This window comes from Balaenoptera acutorostrata, chromosome 4 (assembly GCF_949987535.1).
Source record: "Balaenoptera acutorostrata chromosome 4, mBalAcu1.1, whole genome shotgun sequence".
NCBI lineage: Eukaryota > Metazoa > Chordata > Mammalia > Artiodactyla > Balaenopteridae > Balaenoptera > Balaenoptera acutorostrata.
The window spans coordinates 142,296,429-142,313,934 of record NC_080067.1 but is presented as its reverse complement, the minus strand read 5'-3'; the positions used below and the strand labels follow the sequence as shown (position 1 = coordinate 142,313,934).

General features: G+C 41.3%; 2 long non-coding RNA genes across 2 annotated transcripts in view; both read left to right on the top strand.

The window, feature by feature from the left end:
* The window catches only part of LOC130708130 (uncharacterized), a 36,945-nt gene extending 33,187 nt beyond the window's left edge, over nt 1-3,758 (top strand). The window contains exon 3 of the long non-coding RNA XR_009008203.1: nt 3,451-3,758. This is a non-coding gene — a long non-coding RNA (uncharacterized LOC130708130). The remainder of the gene's footprint in view (nt 1-3,450) is intronic.
* A 1,765-nt stretch (nt 3,759-5,523) lies between these two features.
* Nucleotides 5,524-17,506, top strand: part of LOC130708131 (uncharacterized) — a 79,140-nt gene continuing 67,157 nt past the window's right edge. The window contains exon 1 of the long non-coding RNA XR_009008204.1: nt 5,524-5,632. This is a non-coding gene — a long non-coding RNA (uncharacterized LOC130708131). The remainder of the gene's footprint in view (nt 5,633-17,506) is intronic.

Sequence of the window (17,506 nt, the reverse complement as noted above, 5' to 3'; positions counted from 1 at the left end):
TTTAGATTCCACATATAAGTGATATCATATGGTATTTGTCTTTCTCTTTCTGACTTGACTTAGTATGGTAATCTCTAGGTCCACCCATGTTGCTGCAAATGGCATTATTTCATTCTTTTATGTGGCTAGGTAATAGTCCATTGTGTATATACATAGCACATCTTCTTTAGCCATTCATCTGTCAATGGCCATTTAGGTTGCTTCCATGTTTTAGCTATTGTAAATAGTGCTGCAATAAATTGGGGTGCCTGTATCTTTTTGAATTATATTTTCCTCCAGATATATGCCCTGGAGTGTGATTGCTGAATCATATGGCAGCTCTATTTTTAGTTTTTTGAGGAATCTCCATACTGTTTTCCGTAGTGGCTGCACCAATTTACATTCCCACCAACAGCGTAGGAGTGTTCCCTTTTCTCCACACCCTCTCTAGCATTTGTTGTTTGTAGACTTTTTAATGATGGCCATTCTGATTGGTGTGAAGTGATACCTCATTGTAGTTTTGATTTGCATTTCTCTAATAATTAACAGTGTTGAGCATCTTTTCATGTAACCAACAAATCTGACTTTAGTTTTTAAATCATTATAGGACCCTTCAGAAAAGCTACCATTGCTCCACACAGCTTTGAAATCTGTTTACTTGCCTGTAAACTCAAAGGCCCATCTCTCGAATTCATGGATTTTTGATGCCAAGACTGATGGATGAGTTGAATGAACCAATAATGCATTGTCTTCCTACGTCAAAACAAAGGATTAACTTTAAAATAGTAGAATTGACTTTAGAATACATTACAAAATTGTCTCTAAAGCAACTTTAAAAGAGAAATTTTAAAAACTATTTTAAGCAGTGGCTACAATTTTGGAATACATATTTCCAAAACCACTTTGAAGGGGGAACAATTATTATCATCCTTGAGTTCTGTGTTTCATCTTTTTTACAGTCTTGCTACTCAAAGGGTGTCCCAATGGACCATCTATATCCTTACGCATCTGCATACCCTGGTAGCTTGTTAGAAATGCAGAATCTGAGGTTCAGCTCCAGACCTGCTGCATTAGAATTTGCATTTTAACAAGATCCCTGGCTGATTTGCACACATATTAAGGTTTGAAAGGCACTCTTGTACAGTCTGTCTACATGAGTGTCAGGACACATCAAGCCCCTATTCTTACCTGTAAAGGTTTTTTAAAAATTAATTAATTAATTTTATTTTTGGCTGCATTGGGTCTTCGTTGCTGTGTGCAGTCTTTCTCTAGTTAAGGCGAGCGGGGGCTACTCTTTGTTGTGGTGCACAGGCTTCTCATTGCAGTGGCTTCTCTTGTTGCGGAGCACAGGATCTAGGTGCGTGGGCTTCAGTAGTTGTGGCTTGTGGGCTCTAGAGTGCAGGCTCAGTAGTTGTGGCACATGGGCTTAGTTTCTCCGTGGCATGTGGGATCTTCCCAGACCAGGGCTCGAACCCATGTCCCCTGCATTGGCAGGCGGATTCTTAACCACTGTGCCACCAGGGAAGCCCCACCTGTAAAGGTTTGAAGTCATTACCCTCAAGATAACGTGATCTGATTCTTACCTGTACTTACTAACAACAAATGTGATTCTTTGGCACATTTGTCATCAACCCAGGTATTAACCATCTCCTCTGGTATTTATCTTGTATGACTTATAACACCAAATAGAGCTGACCACAGGGGTTACCACTTTACCACTATGAGGAACCACTATCAGAATGTCCTAATTAAGGCAAATAGTTGGAACTGATAATGACCTTTGGGGTTTGGTGATGGCTGCTGAGGCCATAAATGTCCTGCTGGCTTGTGCCAAACCTCAGATGAGAACATGCTGATCAGTAATACCAAGTCTGTGCATACTTTCTAGCTTAACCTCTCATATGCAATAATTCTACCATAAAAGGTCTCAGCTCATCGACCTAAAAATCATTTCAGTGCAAGTGTTTCTGCATGGAAGGAGGGTGAGAGTGTGTCATTGTTGGTCTTAACCAATCAAGGTGCAAACCATTCTTTGCTCAGTGGCACTGCCACAGAGTATTTGGAGGTCTGCCCCTGCCCACAAACTACTTAATGGGAAAAAAAGTCATTCACTGCCAACCCGCTGTCTGATTCTGAGTTTTTATGGTTGCACTTCTCTGCCTGGTAATCTGGGTCTAAATGTGGACCCCATTGCCGTTTCCCTCCCCTGCTTTTTTGCTTCTCTCAACCAAAGCACACATGAGGTTAGACCTCCAAACTCTGGAAACCAGTGTGTCCATTTTGACTGAATAACCTACATCAGTCCCGCTGCCCTCTGTGGATGTTTCTGTTTATTCTTAGAAGATGTCTGAGCCCGGTCTCTGAGAATTGGAATGGCTCTTTGCCACCCTGGGAGTGAATTTTTGCCTTTCTTGCTGACATTTTAAGTAGACCACTGGGTGTGGGCTGCTATTTCATTTCCCAACATGCTTGGTGCAATTACGCTAAAATATTACAAAGCCTGTTTGTGGAAAGGGTGAGGGTTTTGGCTCCAGAGCCTAAACCTCTCGAGAGGACAGCATGAGACAGCGGTGAACAAAAGCCCTGGCCTGGTGGAGGGATTTGGGGGAGGTCCTTGGAGATCAGCTCAGCCTGGTCAATTCCTGTCAGTGCCTGGACAGCTCCACGGGGTTTCCAGGACTTGGTCCTCCTCCCGAGGAGATCCATGCCACGTGGACAGAGCTTCCCAGAAAGAGATGGCCGGAGAAATCGGGAGAGATTGACTTTTATTTCACAGTGATGCTTTGGTAAAATCCTCACTCACAATGACTCTCGTTCTGATACCATGACCTGAGTTGCAGTGAATTTTTCCATGGCTTATTTTTATCTTTATTTTTCCCTCCAAATCTGAGTCTATGGATGACAGAAGAATGTAGCTAGGAGATGTCGTTGCAAGCAGAGCTAACATAGATGATAAGCCTGGCTTTTATCCTTCAGAGCTTACCAACCTAGGGCCTAGACCTAGGTATTGGGATTGTTGAATACCATAATCTGTTCTATTTTAACAACTTGTTTCCGTAATAGCTGAGTCCATTATAATGGCATCTTCTGAGAAAGGGAGGGAGAATCAAAGATACAGTGTGAAAGTGATGACATGTATTAAGTACTGAAAAATATGTTTCTGGAGAGTTTCAAAGAACTGTATCTGTTGCCTTTTAAATTACTTCCATCCCAGGATATTGTTACTCCAGGATAACTGTTTTTGGGGTTTTTTTAACAATTTTTCTTTTAATACGTCTTTTTTGTTTTTTATACAATTTTAAAGGTTACTTTCCATTTACAGTTTTACAAATTATTGGCTATGTTCCCCACATTGTACAATACATCCTTGAGCCTATCTTACACCCAATAGTCTGTACCTCTCACTTCCCTACTCTTATATTGCCCCTCCCCCCATCCCCACTGGTAACCATTAGTTTGTTCTCTATACAGGAAAACTGGTTTTGAGGCGGGCTTGGTTCTATCGTGGAAGGGAGAGATATCTTGAACTGCATGGTGAAATTTCACCCAGGGTGCAGCCCTGACAGAGGGAGTGGAGAGTTCTGGAGGAGGACTGAATTTACTACCATCAAAGGGTGACTGGGGCTAACAGGTAATGAGAAATAATCTGCCTGCTGTGGATGGAACGATCAAGGGAAGACAATGGTTTGGTTGCAAATTAAAAGGGTAACCGTTTGAAATGCAAATTCGAACTACACCGAGATGCCATTTCTCAACTATGAGATTAGTAAACATCGAAAAGTATGACAACATACTCTGAGGGTGAGGCCACGGGAGCAAGTGCCACTTCTCACCCCATTGGGTGGGAACATGACACAACACTCAAAGAGGGAAATTTGGCAATAGCTAGAGAAAGACTTGTGGATTCACCCTTGGAGCCAGCAGTACCATATCAGGAAGACAACCCCAAAGATACTGGCATCATCTAAAATGATATTTGCACTAGATTTTTTTACTGAAGCATGGTTGATAATTGCAAAAGCCTGGAAACAACCCAGATGTCCACCAGTGGGTTGATTGAACAAACTGTAATACTGTATATCCATAAATGAAGCAGCTGTAAAAAGAAATGAGAAAGACATACTGCTTCTTTTAGAGTGTTAGGATGGAGAATGCAGTTAGTATTTTGTATAAGAAAGGAAGAGAAGTACCAAGAGAGGTTCACATGTGCTTATATTTTTTTATAGGAAAAAATAGAATGATACGGGGAAATAAGGTAGGGACGAAGATGGACACTAGACCTTTCTGAATAGGCCTTGATATATAGATTTGACTTTGGAACCAAGTGAATGTTCTATGTTATTAAACATTACAGAGTAAAAATAAAATAAAATTAAAAAAATTTAGAGACACAGATGATCCTAATTCTGTGTCAGGTGGTTGAAAATAAATCACATAGAAAAAAATTATTTTATATGATAGCATAGAAATTTACCTGTACGCACATTACACATGTGTAATGAGCATTAAAAAATTTTAACTACATTCTACAGTTTTATTTTTGATAATAATACCGGTATTGTAATGTCAAAACAACTGTATCGATATACAGGTAGACACATTTTAGGGTAAGGAAATAATGTTGGTAATGACGTTAGGAGACCAGATTTTTCAGGACAGAGATAAAAAATAAAATCAAGTAAAAATCCTGCACTTCTTCATTTAAATTCAAAATATCATATGATCCCATGCTCTATTTTTCTCTTTTTAGAAAATACGTATTTCCTAGTCCCTTCAAACTGGAAGCATCCCAATGTCTATCAACAGGTGAATAGATAAACAATCCCTACATTGAAATGCTTCTCTGTAACAAAAGGATTAAACTGCCAGTGTACATAGTCACATAGATGAATTTCAAAAAACATGCTGAATAAAGAAAACCAGGTACAAAAGATTGCATTTTGTGTGACTTCATTCAGATGATGTTCTAGAAGGGACAAAACTCTGATAGAAGGTGGATGAGTGGTTGCCTGGGGTGGGGAACGGGAAGGATTGAGTGCAGGGAAAACTTTCCAGGACTGTGAAAGTGTTCTATATTTTAATTAAGATAGGGATTTTGTGAGGCTATACCTTAGTCCAAACTCATCAGACTTTACATTTAAAATGTGTGTAATGGTATGTAAATTGAACCTCAATACATTTGACTTAAACACAGAGAAGACAGGAAAATCTGAGGGGATGAGGATTGGGCCAGGAGTTGTGTATGCCAATCCTGCACTTTTGCTACACATCCAAAAAGGGAATTTGTCCAGGACACAAGTGGGCAAGTGAGCAGGAAGTGAGGCCAAAAGTAACACGCACACCCTGTCTGCCATCAAAGGTCAGGTCTGGAGACTTCTTTGATTGCTTAAGAGTGAGCCATCAGGAAAAAAGCCACACAGAGCAACAGAAGTCCCATTAAAAATATGCATAAATAAGGGAAACGGAACGTCATGTTACAAATATGTCTGGAAAAAGTTTCCCACTGAAATTAAAAGAAGATGCGAGAAAAGCATCTGCTTATTGCACAGGTGATGTGGAGTCAGGCCTCCCTAAACAGGATCAAGGCACCACCGTGGAGAGAATGAGCTGCCCGGCCCCTGGCAGGATGAGACACGCATCAGAGCTTGTCTGGGTAGGATTGCCAAGAGCTTTGGTGACAATTTAAGTAGTGTGGAGTTTTTCTTGTAGGCACTGGAATAATTGATTGATTGATTGATTTTAGCTCAAGAGAGTAACGTGATCAGGTTGTTTTAGCTTAGTTTGTTTTTCATTGAGGAAGATTATTCTGGCAGTAGTGGGGAGGATGATTTGTTCAGGGAAAGATGGAGGCAAGCAGGGCTGTTGGGAGTTGTCTGGGTGAAAGATAGTTTTGTTCGAAACGGAGATGGTGGTGGGAATGGAAAAGATGGGATGCACTTGAAGGAAATTTCTGAAGCGGTAATGAGAGCAACTGTTAACACAAGTTTGTGTGCCCGACACACAGTGAGGCCAAACGAACTGAAAAGTCAGTTTGGAGCGGAGAAAGATTTATTTCAGGGCCATGCCAGGAGATGAAGTGGCTCATGCCCTAAAAAGCCCCGAGCTCCGGGAAGGGTTTCAGCAAAGCATTTTCAAAAGCCAGGTGAGGGAGGGGTGTCGCAGGGTATGTGATCAGCACGTGCACAGTCCTCTGATTGGCTGATGGTGAGGGAACAGGGTGGTGTCACAGGGGTTAACATCATCAGTCCTTAGGCTCCAGGAGGCCTGGGCCCATGTGCTCATGGTCATCAAGTAGTTAACGTCTTCCATTTGGTGGGGGGTTTTCCCATCTGTAAAACAACTCAGGAAATGTGCATCAAATACTGTTATCTAGGTACTTCAGAGAGGAGCTAAAGCAGAGGATATGGGGGAAGGCCTGTCCGGGGAAGACCCCATAGGGTCCTGCGTGGTCACACAACTATTGGCCAACGTGTCCACGTGTGGGAAGAGATGGAGTGGGAGATGAGGGGAGTTGGGAGGAACCAGGAAAGTGGTAGGTGAAAAAATGACAGGAATTAAGGTTTCTGGCATTGGAACTCTGGGTAAATGGTGATTCAATCAACAGAGGCTGGAAATAAAGAGTAGACACAAGATTGAAAGGAAAAATAAAGTGACCTGGTATAGAAACTTGAGTTTGATTTGCCTGTAGGATACCCAGGAGTTTTAAGCTAGTTGTATTATATTAGGCTTTTACTAGTAATTCTGTTTAGGGAGATATTATTAGACTCGTGTAAATCCAAGCCTGTATTATAATAAGCTGTTTCATAACAGGCTTCTGTAGTTTTGCCAAAAAGTTCCTTTTACTTTTTGGCATTCCAAGGATCACCTTGGTGTAAAGCCACTCTAGAAAGGGACTTAGCTTTTATATTTCTTAAATCTGCAGGTTTAGAATCTCAAGTTCCACTTCATAATTTGATCACTCCTAAAAAGTATTGAGTGCTTCCTATATGTAAGATACCATGCTAATGCAGAGAAGTATAGGAACTATGCCTATGTGTAGAAATTAGTAATAGGCACCCAAGGAATTCCCTGCTTGGAGAAAACAATACAGAATATTTGTCGAGGGTTAAGACTGATAGGAAATCTAGGGGCTGAGTTTAGACTTTGTACTGATTCAGAAAGTGGCATATGAAGATGCCTCAGGATTAAGTGTTACCTGTGTATGGGAGAAGTTTCTGTAAAGAGGATTTAGAACAAAGAGAACTACCCTGTGAGCTCAGGTTGTTTCTTGAAGAGCTCGTTACCCTGACCCATCACTGTGAATTCCCCGCACCCTACCCCCAGGCCCTCTGCCGGTCTGCTGGATTCATTCCATTGCTTTGCAAACTATTGGTGCTCAGCCTGGTGGAAGCTTTGCAGATATGGTAATTAAGTGACTACTGAGGAACTGTCCTTTACACTTTAAGACCTAGGACTCCTTTCTTAATTGGGAGGTGCTTATTCGGGAAATCCACTCTTTCAGGATGTGATCAGAGAACTGATTTAGCCCTAATGATATTTAATGGCAGTGCCAGGAATTTAATGGGGATGATAATTTCATGTAATTAGGGGGCCTTCAGACGAGTTAAATGCTCCTGAGTGGCACTGCATTTGGGCCTGTGTCTGAGTCAAATGTGTGCTTCCTGTGTGCATTTCCCCTTCTGCAGCTCTGATGAAGAAGAGAGATTCTGTAGAGCTTGAGGAGTTTTGGCTGCTCTATTCAGCATCCATGTGTAGCCCTCTTTTTAGAGGGTGTCAACAAAAAATTAATCAGTCGATTTAAGAAAGAATCAGAAAATTTTATTCAAGCCAAATTTGAGAATTTGGCTCGAAGAGCATGCCCAGGAAGAGCATCTCAGAAAGCTCTGAGAACTGTTCCACCAGTTAGAAATCAAGGCACAGTCATATAAGTCTTTTGAGGCAGAGAGCTGTACATCAAATGATGTATTATTGATAGTTTACACCATCCAGATCTAAGCCTCATCATGGTGGGTCATGTGACCCCTTACGAGATCTAGAAGGAATGCTATATTTTAAGGAGTTGTCTTGTTGGTGCTGGGAGAATGTTGCTGTCTATGGTTGAGCAGGTATTCCTGCCAATAGGGGAGGTTTGGTCTGATCTCTAGTGGCCTTGGCCTGCAGTGGCTTGAAGCAGGATTTCGGTTCCTGGCCAGAGATTGAAGTCAGGCTGAGGCAGTGAGAGCACTGAATCCTGGCCACTAGACCAGTGGCCAGTGGCAAGGTCTTGGCCCTTTGGATTTTCAGAAATGAATTCCCACAAAGATGGAAAGCAGTGAAACAAGTAAAGTGTTTATTAGGAGGAAAAAGAGTATGTGTGGATAGACACAAGAGGAGACTCAGAGAGAGAGTTGCACCCTTGTGGTAGCTTGAATCACTTATATGGGGCATTTCTTCTGGGTTTCCTTTGGCCGATCATCTTGCTTTGCCTGGTTCTGAGTCCGTATTTGGTATATCTCAGGATCCTCCCATGTGTGCGTGCGCATCTCTTAGCCAAGATGGATTCCAGCGAAGAGGCCTATGAGTAGGTTGACATTGCTCCCCTTTTGACCTCCAAGGAGCTTTTCTGTGCATGTATAGTTAGGAAGTTCTCCTTGACCTCAAGGATGAGAAATATGTGGTCTCTAACTTTCATCTGGGCAGAGCTCAGCCTCTCCTGTTACCCTCCTGTTATCTTCATGTTGGAGTATCTGTCCATAGGGGACAAACTTCAGCTGTTCATCCTGGGCCCCATCTGTCTCCTGCCTCAGGTCGATGCATAATGCAGATACACGGTGCACAGCGGGGGGAAGCGGGGAGGCCAAAGGGCAGAGAAGAATTTTTATGTTTAAATTCTTCTTGTCTTGCCATAAAATATGAATTTTATTTCACAAGGGTATCACAGTACAGGTGCTGTTTCTTAGAGGAAGCACCAGCCTGATTTAATCTCAGGCAAAGTTTTAGTCTAAAGTTCTCTCTTTCTTTTACAATTAAAAGCCATAAGCTAATTTAAGTGAGTAATTCTTTAAACGGGCCTATCATAGAGCTTGGTACATAATAAGTGGGAATGAACCAATTTTAACTGCAGCTGAAACTGACCAGGACCCTGCAGGACCCTCCTGGGTATAAAAGCCCTTCCTGAGTTCCAAAGGGCAGATTCAAATGGACTAATCAGGAAAGTGAGGAAATGAAGAAACAAAGGAGGAGCAGTCAAGGAGCAATAGTGCAGCTATAATGCAGAGTCCTAGCTCCTCCCCAATGAATACACGTAACAATCAGCTACAAATTTTTGAGTTCTTCTCTGGGAACTAAGGGCCCCACCCAGGTGGAAGGTGGCAACTTCAGGCTGAGCACAAAATTCCCTAAACATCACCCTGTTACCACACCACTAGCCTTCAGAAGAGAGTCATGCATCCTGCAGCCCTCCCCCCAAAATTTGCCTTTAAAAACTCTTCCCTGAAAACTATGGGGGAGTTTGGGGTCTTTTGAGCATGAGCCGCTGGTACTCCTTGCTTGGCCCTTGCAATAAACTCCAACATTTTGCTTTGTTTGACCTCACAGTGCATCAGACACCTGAACTTGGGTTTGACAACAGAGCTGCCACCTCCAGGTAAGAATGTTGTTGGTCCATGGTGCTGCCTTTGTAAATATCATGATGATATAACATGATGTAAAAAGTCAAAGAAGCATACAACTAATTATACATACACGTAAGTATTTGCTTTGGGCAATGCCATCACATACGTGGATAGAGGAGGAAGAGAAGTGGTGCTAACATCAGACATTCATCGGGCTCTGACTTTGTACCACTTGCTATACTAAGTGTTTGGCATGTATTATTATCTAATTTGCTGGGCAAGATGGGCCTTAGGTAGACTTTGGTGAACTCTCTGGAATAACGTTTTTGTGTAATGAGTTGCTTATGCTTTTATCTCTGTGAAAAATTATAAAACCTTAGTTTAAAAAACGGAGCCACTACAATGTAGAGGTCTCTGAATTAGACCTCAGGTGATGCAAACTTCCCTCCCTACCTTCAATCACCATGCTATGTGTGGAATCAGCTCCTTCTGGGGACTTATACACAACCAAACTATCATTTTAGAATTCAATGGGAGCATCTAACTGACCTTCTGAGTCAAGTAAGGTCAGTAATCATGCCTGTCGAGATGTCAATATTTTACACGGCTGAAACATCCACAACCCGGCTACTAAAGCTACTGTACACAAGGCTGTGGATGGCAGATGGCTGGTGTTAATGCACTTTCACATGTTAAAGACCCGGATGGAAGGCTGACCGATGTTAATGTCACTACAAATAAGGCCCAGAATTGCTACTTGTCATCATGTGGTTTTGGAGCTTCCTACTTCATGGTGTCACAAAACCAGAGATGAGCAAGACTGACTTGACAATCTAGGCTTTTCTAAGGCTTAGTGGAGGCCAGAGTACTTTCTTCTGTGATTCACAAAGAAAACATACTGTGTTTCAGAGTGTTATGCAAGCTTTCCATGGGAATCATCTAGTTTTTGAAAAGTGTGGGTACCTTTTATTGCTGAATGCCATAGACTGGATGTTTGTGTGTCCCCCAAATTCATATATGGAAACCTAATCCCCGATGTGATGGTATTTGGAAATGCGGCATTTAGGGAGGCAATTAGGTTATGAGGGTGAGGGCTTCATGAATGGTGTTAGTGCCCTTATATAGGAGACTTCAGAGAGCCCCCTCACCCCTTCCACTATCTGAGGACACAGTGAGAAGACCATTGTCTGTGAACCAGGAAAAGGACCATCACTAGATACGGAATCTGCCAGTATCTTGATCTTGGACTACCCAGCTCTCAGAAATGTGAGAAATAAATGTTTATTGGGTAAGTCACCCAGTCTACAGTATATTTTGTAGCTGTTGGAACACATTGAAACACTTCAGTTGATGATGATGATGGTGGTGGTGGTTATTTATGGCATCATCTGTAAGGAGGTAACAACATTTGGTTTAACCACTATATCTGCCCTTAAACTTAAGATCATTTCAGGGAGGCAAAGCAAACACACCAATGTTGTCATAGAAACTGGTGACTTACAGGTGGAGGACTGTTACCTACAAAGAGGCGTGGGTGACCTGTGAGGAGCTGGAAAGTGTCTCCCCTTGTCCCACATCTCCCTCCCCACGTAGTTCACATGGCTCAGTTGTAGGTGTAGTAGGGATTCTAACATGAAACTAATCTGGTATCTGACAGTGCTTTAGGTCAAAATGTTCTCTTCATATTAACAAGATAACTATACTATCAGTTCCTCAAGAATGGATCACAGGCAGGCATATTTTAATGGTAAGGCAAGGTTCAGGACAAAGTTTTATAGTAGGATCAGTATAAATGGATGGTGTGTATGAGAATTTTCTGGAACCTGAGAATAGGAGAAAGTGAAAAAAAAATAGCACGGATGCAGGATGTAAGCTGTGGATGATAGCGAACAGTGCCTCAGTGGTTTCTGCTTACTGGGAGCTGCACTGAGCATTTCGCATGGATTTTGCTTTATCGTTCTCACCACAGTCTCATGGGGTGAGTACTATTCTTAACTCCATTTTACAGATGAAGAAACTGAGGCACAGAGAGGCTCAGTAATTTACTCAAGGTCATGCTGCTCTTCAGTGCTAGAATCAGGGCTGGTATCTACAAACACTGCACTACCCTGACCTTCCAATGTGAAAATGGGGAATATTAGAGAGACAGGAACTCAAGAGGAGAAGCGAAAGATACAAGAGGGCGAACATAGGAAAAGGCGACCTTTATTGAGATGAAGGATAGAATTAAAAGAAGAGAATTAGAGAAATGTCAGTTAAAGAGAAGATGTAGGACTGGAAACATCACATAATAAGAATGAAATCCGCAGAGCAAGTGATGGGGATCAAGCTTGAACATACCTGAGGGAAGAAGGGATGGGGATGATGAAAGACACAGATGGGTGTGTGCAACATGGATAGAAAGAAATGGACAGGAAAGCTTGAATTCAGATGGAGTGAAAGAGTCATGATTATATCCAAAACTGAGAGAAGAGGGGGTACAAATGCCCCTTAATAAGGGACTGGGCCTGAGGACACTTGCTGTACATGAAGCTCTGGGCCTGGGGAACAACTCTGAGATTCACCTTGACCCCTGTGTGACCTCACAAGTCATCTCACCTCTGATGCTCACCTGTACAGGTGGAGGTGGAACCACCTGACTCTGAGACCCCTTCTTGTTGTAACTTGCTTTTCCTGCTTTAAAATTCAATTACTTTTACACTTTTTATGTCACTTGTATTTTGTAGTTTCCTTCTAAATCCTGTTGACCTCATGAAAACAGAATTCAGTCCAATGTTATGATAAAATCTTTGTAGAGTTTTTAAGTTTCTAACATTTCAAAACTTAACACTTAATACATTAGATTTTAAGCATTTAAAAAACATGATATTAAGTAACACTGAAAGGAAAATAGTACTTTCTCTCCATGGACATCCACATAGCTTAGTACTGTCCACCAAGTTGGCTAGTTATTGAGTCTCCAGTGAGGCTGGTGTAAACTGGAACCCTGAAGTCTTAAGTTATCTTATTCCTTGGTCTTTGACTATTGCATTGAATTTGTGTTCCTTCATCTCTGGTGTCCAGAATGGGAAAGCAGTGCATTTGACCTAGTTAAGAGAGCTGTGTGTGCATTATGTAATTTCTAAGCATCTAAGACTGAGGTACTTCTGCATGAATTAATGCCTGGTTGGAAATATGGTGATGGTTTGTAGAACAGCTGAGGACTATACATTCCCCATTGTCCACTAACCTACTGGAAGAGCAAAAGTCTTTGCTATTATAAACAGTAAACAAATGTGTGGCAATGTGCAGGAAGGAGGGTACAATTTGGGATCTATATCATATTTTTAATAAGGTATAAAAATGAGGATATTTTTTAACCGCTTCTAGCATTGTATTCAGTGTAATTCCCTGAAGAGGAAGGTATTTTGATAAAATTTCTGTAACAGCAGCAATAAGCCTGGCAGATTCCAAATACAGTCATTCCACAGCTGTCTGGGCTGTGCATCACTGAGGAGTCCTGTGCCCCACGGCACCAACATTTCTGGCCTCTGCTTCCAGGTAGCCACTGGGATGGCAAGTTGGTGGTGGGTTCTGTACTAGTTTCTCTTGGAAAGTGCCCCAGTGTGGGTACTTATTCATGGGCTGGCTGGGAATTGGGACTGTCTTTGGGGAGCTCCAGAGGTTCCCAGGCTGATCTCAAGCCTATCAACCCTCATCAAAGGGATCAGAAATGATCTGAACTTTCAGGATAAACCAAGAATGGTTTGGGTCTTTAGAAGGTTATTAAACCAGAAGCAATCCCCTAATCTTAGAACTCCTGTGACTGCCTCAAACTGAAACCATCTCCTTGTCTATCCCAGGGAGCGGGCAAAGGGAAGAATACCTTTCAGATGATACTCACTCTTTCCTAATAGTGACTAGATATTACAGCATCAAACTTAGACAACACAAACCTAAACATGGTGACATCAGCAGTAGTGAAAGTAAATCTCTCTTCAAGACATCCGCAGATACTCCTGCCCTTTGAAAACTCTGCATGTTGGTCATTGACTGAAATAAGGAGATGTAGAAGGTACTTTGAAAGATGCAAAGACAAATAGGTAATCCAGCAATTCAGCAATGCCTGTGATGAGCCGCATAATTAGTCACCTCAAGTCATAGAACACCGAGGCCTTTCCTAAAAGGAAATAGCAAAACCCTACATGTCCACCTGTGCTCATTGCAATCCTACTAATAATTAGGATAAAATTGGACATGATGAAAATATTGAGCCATAGGAAAATGGGGGATGGTTAAGAGACTCCCAGTCAACCTCCTTGAAATGGGAATGAATGGATTGAGGAAGGGCTCACTCACAATCTGTACCTGCTGGTTTGTACAGTCTATGTCCTAAATTGGTATCTGCTGTTTATGGGACTATTGAGGTGTTTTTAAAAGTTCTGAGCAGTCTTAGTCAAACATAGAACAATCATATAATTATAAACAAGTGTAATACATTTAGTAAGGTGGGGTTGAGGTTCATGCAAAGCAAACATAAAGGAGGATGGGGAGACTTGGGGAAGGTTGAACAAAAATCAACTGAACAAAAAAAGAAATTTAAAAAGTGAAGGGTCGGGGGGTTTATAAATTGTCCAATGTGTTACTGAGAGCTGGTTGCTCATGTTTGGTATCAGAAATTATAGGAGAGAAGGCACAAAGCCCTCATGCTAGGCCAAATGGGAGGAGACTCCTGGGTCAAGGTCCTACTGGAGGCCTGACCCTGCTCTGCTGGGTCCTCTGGGGTCTGGTGATGGTCAGCAGTCAGAGACTGTCTAAGAAGGGCTCACCCTTTTACATCTGCTGCTTGTTTACCTTCTTAAAGGATCTACAAACACATGTATTTGAGAATTATGCTGTCTTTAGAGTCCTTCTGTGCTGCTCTTTGAGTTTGCTTGACCCCAGGTAGATCAGAAGGAAACTAGGAATTATTCCTTGGCCAGATGGAGAGTTCTCATGCATGGATTATAATGATGTGTTATGACATGAAAATGCTTACAAGATTAAGATAAATAAACAACTTAGAATATAAAAATGACAAGACCGATAAGGGATTAATATCCAACATACGTAAACGGCTTGTACAACTCAACATCAAAATAACAAACAACCCGAGTAAAAAATAGGCAGAAGAACTGAATAGACATTTTTCCAAAGAGGAAATGCAGATGGCCAACAGGCACATGAAAAGACGCTCAACATTGCTAATCATCACGGAAATACAAATCAAAACCACAATGAGATATCACCTCACACCAATCAGAATGGTGATCATCAAAAAGAACACAAATAACAAATGTTGGCAAGGATGCGGAGAAAAGGAAACCCCTGTACACTATTGGTGGGAATGTAAATTGGTGCAGGCACTGTGGAAAACAGTATGGAGGTTTCTCAAAAAACTAAAAACAGAACTACCATATGACCCAGCAATTTCACTCCTGGGTATATATCCAAAAAAACCACACCAAAACACTAATTCGAAAAAATCCATGCACTCCAATGTTCATAGCAGCACTATTTGCAGTTGCCAAGTTATGGAAGCCACCTAAGTGTCCATCAACAGATGAATGGATAAAGAAGATGAGGTACCTATATACAATGGAATATTACTCAGCCATAAAAAAGAATGAAATTTTGCCATTTGCAGTAACGTGGATGGACTTGAAGGGCATTGTGCTAAGTAAAATAAGTCAGACAGAGAAAGACAAATACTGTATGATATCACTTATATGTGGAATCTAAAAAATGCAACAAAGGAGTGAGTACAACAAAAAAGAAGCAGACTCACAGATATAGAGAACAAACTAGTGGTTACCAGTGGGGAGAAGAGGGACGGACAGTATAGGGGTGGGGGATTGGGAGGTAGAAACTACTGAGTGTAAGATAGGCTACAATAGGATGTCTTGTACGACATGGGAAATAGAGCCAGTATTTTGTAATAACAGAGTAAATGTGAATGGAGTGTAACCTTTAAAAATTGTATTAAAAAATAAATGGAAAAAAATGCATGTGGACCCTGTGTTTGGTGAGCCTAACTATGTACAATTGTGCACAAATTACTGGAGGTAGAAAGCAAGTCTAGAGTGATAGGTTGAGGAGTGTCCCCTTTCTTTGCTTTTCAAAATTTTATTTAATGAAATTATATCATTTTCCTAAAATATGAAAGAAAAGGCAAGCTTCCCTTCCTCAACCAGCTTTTAGTCCAGGCCAGTGTTTCACAATTTTTAAAGTTATTATTATTGTCCCTCTAAGGAAACTTTTTAGACATTTTTATTAAACTAATCTCACTCCTTGTTTTAGACCATTCAGCTGCTATAACCAAATGCCCTAGACGTGTTGGCTTATAAACAGCGGACATTAATTGTTCACAGTCTGGAGGTTGAAAGTCCCAGATCAGGGTGCCAGGATAGGGGTGGTGAGGGACCACTCACCTGGTTCATAAATGCTGTCTTCTTGTAATGTTCTCATAAGGCAGAAGGGACAAGGGAGCTCTCTGAGGTCTCTTTTATAGGGGCCCTAATCCCATTCATGTGGGCTCCACCCTCCTGACCTGTTCATCTCCCAAAGTCCCCATCTTCTAATACCATCACTTTTGGGGATTAGGATTTCAACATATGAATTTGGGGTGGATACAAACACTCTGCCCAAACATAGCACCCCTCCATGAAATTTTAATACCACAAATGTACTGTATATGAATTTATGTACTGTATGTACATCTGTGCTTTAGACATAAAAAACAGGAATATGTCTTTGATTCCTCTCCCCATGAACTGTTTTTCACCCTCTTGAGAGTCTAGAAAGCAGGATGCAGATGGGCATCTGAGACAGAGGCACACCTGACAGAGGTCAGGTGATGCACAGTGGTACACATCACAGGAGTGGAGAAACAGGACCACAGGAAATCCATGGAGAAGGGAAAGGGGCAAAGTTACTGGGTCAAGTTTGAACTTTCAGAATTCAGTTCAAAGTTCAGATCTAGAACTCACTGAGAAATATCAATGGCTCCAGTACACATCTTGTGTCAGAAGAAATCCCTTCACTAACAACAAAAAGAAGTTCATTTTCAATGAAACGTTAAAGTACCCCGGCAGACGACAACTGGTCAAGGTGCTTATGCATCCTCTTTGCTACACTCTGTGCCTCTCCATGCTATGATGTACACTGGACCATGGACGTGGCCTTCATGCTTCGATATCTAACAAGGGACACTCCACCCAACAATAATTATTGACCTTCAATGTCTCGCTGCAGTATATCCAGACTAATTATCCTGCACATTTCTGGACTCTTTCATCCTTTCATTTTTAGCCAGTTTGAAAATGAGGCCCCGAGGGTGTGAGCAGATCCACAAAAGAGGAGAAAATATTAATCTTTCTGACTCTTCAAACCTTTACTTCTTTTTCTTATCAGGAGGATTTTTGGCTCTGCGTTTTCGTTGATGTTCTCTTTTCTGCTTGAGGACCTACGGGGTGTGATGGGAGCATGGAGCAAAAGTTTGCAAGTGTTGACAGAATTTAGTGAATTTATTAGATGGAACCAACTCCTGTCAGGAAGAAAACCTAATTGGATGGCATTGGAATAGAATAGACACAATTCTGAATAATGAATGCATTGTGTATATATATATATATATATATATATATATATATATATATATATATATATATATATATATTAAGCAATAAGAACTCCAAGATATTTCTACCACACGGTTTTTGGTTTGGTTTTCCACACCCTTTCTACTGTTTTCAGAGATTTTAAAGAGGCTATCTTCTTCTCCTAAAACATTGGCGAAACATAATTTCCTTTTTACTAATCTAATGGCACCAAATCGAATCGCCTCAACTTTGCCTGGGGAGAACATATATTGAAAATTAGAACATAATTCTTAACGTTTTAAATAAACTGATCAC